A 6,569-nucleotide genomic window follows, 5' to 3' on the forward strand; every position below is an offset into this window, starting at 1 on the left:
CCTAGCCGACCTCTCTTTTTACACCTCTCAATCTTATCCCTCCATTTCATATTGTGTCTTCTATTTAAGGAGATGCCTTCTTCATTATCAAACCCTAATGTCTAATGACTCATGCTAACAACTTGATCAATTGACTACACTACGATCCTACTTGCAAGCACATTCCGTTCTTTGTTGAGCTCTTGTGCATATAAAAATCTGAGAGCAAATATATCAAGCAAGATCAATGGAGATAGGAAGAATGGAGATCAAAACCCTATTGGACATGTGATGGTATAATCTTTGTGATTTCATGTGATTTGCATTGTCTTAGGTAATCTTCATATGTTATGGTGGATCTTTGTTGTTGTTAGGCTAGGGTTTTGTGGTTGGATTCATTTAGCCTTTCAATATTGTTATTATTGTTATCCATTTTCACCATATACACTAGGTCCTCTGAAAAATCCACGTGCCAAAAAGGGTTTTTCGGTCTCTGAAAATGAAGCTTAAACCTACAAATATAGTTGCGCACCTGCAACCTACACACAAAAAAGAGAGGAAATATTGTTGGGATTGGGGGTTTGCCTTCAGGTCAAAATCCAGTTTTAGAATTAACCAAATGATGAAAAGTACTTACAAGTAAATGAAAGCAAATGACTGAAGTAGAATTAGCCTCAAGAGAGGATGCAATTGGAATGTTGATAGAGTTGTTTGAAAGGATATATGAAGTTGTATACTTTGAATGTTAATAGGGACCTCCTCTTCAATGGTTGAATCCTTCACTTGAATGCAACACCTATCCTTGAAAGGAGACTTGAGATGCTCAATGCTTGAATGATGCTTCTTAAAATTATTGAACTCCTTCACTTATCGAACTTATTCACTTGATTGAACTTATCGAACCTAAGCAAATGAGAGGGGAAAATGCATCTTATATACTTGCCAATTAGGGTTTGTAACTATTTTTCATTTCAGACCGACATAGAAAACCTTTTCCTACTTCTTGTTTATAAGACCAATGCAAGACCTAATTTGGGGGGGCCCAAAATAGGGCAAGGACAAGGGTGCCACACCCCTATCCTAGGAGGGACAGGGGCACCATGCTCCTATCTTGCCCTAATTCAAGACAGGAAGTGCAAGATGCGAGGAAATGAATGTTTCACGAGGTTTGAGCATCTCTCGGGTCTCCAATCATGCTTAGAGATTCATTTCACCAATATGAAGACCCAAATGCAGTAAAAAATTGCAAGGTCACAATTTTATGATGTTACATTTAGCCCCCACTTTAGCGGGAGTATAAGCATATGCCAATACTATCTGTAAAGTACAAGGAAGCTAAGCCCCTAGTGGACTAAGGATCTTACAACTTTGATTGACAAAATAAAAGGGAAGATCAAAAGGGAGGAACCATGAATGCTAGTAGTAAGGTTCCCCTCACTGTGAGTCATGAAAAAGAAAAGATACCAAAAAATTACAAAGGTCAAGTTAATTAAGTAACTTTTAGTGTCAAGAAGGATGTAGTGTCATAAAAATGTGACCCTAGCAATTTCCAACTGCATTAGGGTCCTCGCGCATGTGAACTCGAATCCTCTGGCTTGATCAGAGATTGAAGATTGGTCGGCTTGCAAAAATAACTTCTTCCTTGGCCTCTACATCACCCCGTCCGCACTCTTCTTTGGAGAAAGGGGTAGGAAAAGGACATGGCACCATTGTCCCCCTTTGGACAGGGGTGTAACACACTTGTCCTCCTAGGAAAGGGGCGTGGCACCCCTGTCCTTGCCCTATTTTGGGGCAGAAATCTTCCTAGGGTTGCATTGTTGGTTGTGCCTTGGACAGAAAACTCCCCCAATGTCGGCCTGTGACAAAATTCAAATCCACCAACATGTATTTAAGGGGGAATTCGCTCTCTAATTTGCATAACTTCAATAGGTGGAAGTTGGACAAGATTGGAGTATGTACAAGCAATCAAGCATTTAGGAGCATTCAAGTATTCTTTTCCAGCATTGAGCATTCTCAAGTCTCCCTTCAAGGCTAGGTGTTGCATTCAAGTCAAGGATTCAACCATTGAAGAGGAGATTGATTTCAACATTCAATCCTACACAAGCATTTCTATCAACATTTCTATCACAACCTCCCTTGAGGTGATTTACAATTTAGCCTTTCATTTACATCTACTTACAAGTACTTTCTTTCATTACTAGGTTAATTCCAAAACTAGGGTTTGACCTAAAATAAAACCCCCAATCCCAACCCATTTTCCTCTCTTTTATGTGTGTAGGTTGTAGGTGTGCAATTGTACTTTCAGATTCGGGCTTCATTTGCAGAGGTGGAAAAACCCTTCTCATTTTGCGGATTTTTTGGAGGACCATGTACATTCCTACTATGGTCCAAGCAACTTCATCTCGACATTTTACTACCAGATCCAGGTGCACAACTTCATCCCATATTTTGATCTCAAGTTATAATCGATTCTTTGTCACTTTTTCACTACATAATTCAATCAATTTCCTTTCCATTTCAAACAAGAAAGAGGGGATCAACTTAACATTCCCCATTCATTCAGAATTCAATCTACCATCTTTGTGTGGAGAGATTGAATCTAGTGAGTTATCCTCTCCTCTTTCTAATGTAATTGTGAATAGTTCTTGAATAGTAATCGATAGCTAAAATCCCATCTCTCTTTGAGGGAAAGGGTAGTTTCCTTCTTGATTTATCATTCACCATTTTCCCACCATTACAAAGGAAAATATGAGTGGAGTGTATGCCCCCACATTAAAAAAAGGGGTGATGAGGAGATCAAGTGAAAAGATTTACCCTCCTCAAGAAAGGAGTGAAAGTTTCTTGAAGGATCCTCTTCAACCTCTTTCACACATTACATTTAAAAGATGGGGTTGAATTAACTAGATCCAATATCAATGGAAAGAGATCAAATGCTAAGTGAATTGACAATGAATTTGGAAAGTAGAAGTAACCCCTCTTTTAGAATGGATAGGATGAATTAAGTGAATTGAGACTAAGTGTAAAGATGACAAAGAAATAATTCTAACTTGAGATAGAAATGCAGGATGAAGCTATGCACTTGGAACTAGTAGTAAAATGCTGAGACGAAGCTCCCTTGTAAATTTGAGCAAATTTTTTTGGGACCATGTTGAAAGTGTACTCGGTCCTTCGAAAAATCCGCGCATCGAAAAGGGTTTTTCTGTCTCTGAAAATGAAGCTTAAACCTACAAATATAGCTACGCAACTACAACCTGCACACAAAAAAGAGAGGAAATATTGTTGGGATTGGGGGTTTTCCTTTAGGTCAATCCCCGATTTTGGAATTAACCCAATGATGGAAATTACTTGCAAGTAAATGAAAGCAAATGATTGAAGTAGAATTAACCTCAAGAGAGGATGCAATTGGAATGTTGATGGAGTTGTTTGAAAGGATATGTGAAGTTGAATGCTTTGAATGTTGAGAGGGATCTCCTCTTCAATGGTTGAATCCTTGACTTGAATGCAACAACTAGCCTTAAAAGGAGACTTGAGATGCTCAATGCTTGAAAGGATGCTTGAATGCTTGAATGAAACGTCTTGAACTTATTGAACTTATTCACTGGATTGAACTTATCGAACCTATGCAAATGAGAGGGGAAAATACATCTTATATTCTTGCCAATTAGGGTTTGTAATTGATTTTCCATCTTAGGCCGACATAGAAAACCTTTTCCCACATCTCATTGACAAGCCCAATGCAGGACTTAAGTTGATTGTCTTGTGTTTCTACATTTTACTTTCTTGCATTTGGTTCCGATGGTCTAAGAATAATAAGTTTGAAAATTCATTACCAGTAGAACATTGATTCACCCCCTCTTAGTGTTCACTAATTCCATCAATTGGTATCAGATCCTAGTTCCTCTGAGCAAGCCTAACCACTTGAGGAAGGTCTGGGAGATTGAATCAATAGATTCTGGTTTACAGAGACAGCTATGTGTGACACTTGAGGATCTTGATGTAGAAATAAATGAAATAAGTTCCTTAAAGAGAAATTTGAATGTAGCTCAAGACTTAGTTAATGATTTGAAAGATCAAGTCAACACTTCAAGAGACAAGAGGAAAGAGCTGATGGACAAGCTAACGGAGAAAGAAGAACAAAGAATGGTAAATCATAACAAAGCTAATGAATGTGATAAGCTTGCTAGAGAGAATGTTGTATTGAGGAATGAGATGCAATCCATTGTGATGAAGTTGACTAAGGAGATCGAAGACCGGAAGAAGAATGAAGAAAGTTTGACTCAATCATTGAAAGACGAATTGTTGGACATTGTTGTTCTTAGGATGTGTTATTGTCATTGATGTCAACATATTCCTCCTCCGGTGATTGCAGATTGGTTTATTGGGACACTGGTTTGGTGTATGGAGTATTTATAGTATCACTATATTCTTCTGTATTGGTTTTGGTGATCCGAGAAGCTTAATTGATCAAATCATATGATACGGTTTTGCAGTTTGTTTTTCTAATGAGTCCTTTGCAGAGTTCAATATTTCCTCCAGTATATTCTCATGTGACCAAATCTTGATCTGAGTCTTTGGGAGATTGTTTGGGATGGTCTTGAGTATCTTCATTTCAGATATTTAGTGCTCCACAAGTTATCTTTCTTCATGGCAGTTTCTCATGTTGAGTGTTCTTGAGTTTCAGAAGTTGACAAATGAAGATTGGATAAGTGGTGTTGGCGCAACTATTTCTAATGATTCTAACATGCTTTGTGGTGTTTCCTAATTATGTCCAATTTGTCCTGATGATCCACATTGATTGTTGTGTGAGTTCTTGGTGACTTTTCTGAACTAGTGATGTTCTTCATGTTATGGTTTTCTTGGTGGTGTAGTATGTTGTAGTTTATCTTTCATGATTTCTAGTGGTGTTGCATATTTGGAGATTTGAATCGGGTCCATTCTATGTCATGTATATCATTATATTGGTCAAGTGGTCTATCTTTGTATCATGTGATGTAATTTTGTAATTATGAGTTGAGGGTTTAGCTGACCTTGTTGTCAAAGTTGATGAATTGTATAAATAGGTGATATTGTCATCTAATTTAGGTATCGAGGTTGTGTCTACATTATTAGAGAGTGGTGTGTGTCTGAACAAGTGATTCATCCTTCAACATTGTGATTGAGCAGAGATTGGTGTTGCACAATAGACAATTGTGCTTAAATGGAACTGCCATCAGGCATTTGGAGATGCTATTAATGTAGTTCATTCCCTCTGGATTGTAGTCTGAATCTTATTGTAAGTCAGTGAGACTTTCCTGAGGGTTGTAGCCTTCGGAGTCATTATCTTTTGAGCACTGAGCTCTAGGCAATGTACCTAGATGCATGTGCATTCCCCATTGTAATATTTACACATACTATTGTAGAGTATCATCTTATTGTGGGTAGGTTCCGACTGTGGTTTTTCCCTTAACCAGGTTTTCCATGTCAAAATCTTGGTGTTGTGTGTTGTGCTATCAATTTAATTATCTTTGTTATTTCTATGGTTTACCAGATCTGGTTTTGTGGTTAAGTTTGTAGATCTAGTGAAAACTAATTAAAGCCCCCTTCTCTCAGTTTTCCCTCATTGTTGTATCCAACAATTGGTTTCAGAGGGAGATCTCTGGAAGAAGCTTAACTGCTTAAGGAGATTTGGGATGGCAACTCAAACTAGAGGTGTTGTCTTTAAAAAGGAGAGCCTAAGATTTGATGGAAGTAACTCTGCTATATGGAAGAACCAGATGGAAGTGCACTTAAGATGTGTTGGTGAAGATTACTAGAAGATTACAAAGAATTCATATTCTGCTCCTTCGAATGGACCAGTTATTGCTAATGATATCAAAGAAACTGAACATAATATTAGAGCGAAGGAAGCATTGTTGAGTGTCCTGACTAATTCATAGATGGCAAATGTAATGGGACTTTAGACTGCACATGAGATCTGGGAGAATCTTGAGACCATGTATGAAGGAGATAAACAAGTGAAAGTTTCTTAGTTGCAGAGTTTGAAAGGGAAATATGAGATGCTGAAGATGGGAGAAGATGATAATATAAATGCCTTTATGGCTAAGGTGAATGGTCATGTCCTAGGTATCAGATGTGTAGGTGGAACCCTTGAAGAAGATGATTTTTTTTTCTAAAGTGCTAAGATCTTTGCCTTCTCCTTATAAACACAAGGTAGCTGCTATTGATGAGATCCAGAGTGTGACTACATTGACAAGAGATATATTGGTTGGAAAGATTCCTACATTTGAGCTGAGCAAATTTGGTGAATGACATGGAAAATATGAGACAACATTTAGAGCATCTATATTCAAAAAGAAGAAGTATGATTTTGAAGAATGTAGAATATCCAAATATGAAAGAGAAGGGAGAGAGATGGAAGAGCAAGAAAGAGAACTAGATAAGCTCGAAGCATTGATTGCCTAAATGATTTGGTAAGTATGATGGAAAATTTCCCTTGAAATGTTTGTCTTGCAATAAGGTATCACATTTTGCTTCTAGGTGCCCGAAGAGAATGGCTAAGTATGATAGGCATGATAAATTTGATAAGCATGACATAAATGATAGATATGAGA

The sequence above is a fragment of the Cryptomeria japonica genome, chromosome 10 (genome assembly GCF_030272615.1).
Source record: "Cryptomeria japonica chromosome 10, Sugi_1.0, whole genome shotgun sequence".
Taxonomy (NCBI): domain Eukaryota; kingdom Viridiplantae; phylum Streptophyta; class Pinopsida; order Cupressales; family Cupressaceae; genus Cryptomeria; species Cryptomeria japonica.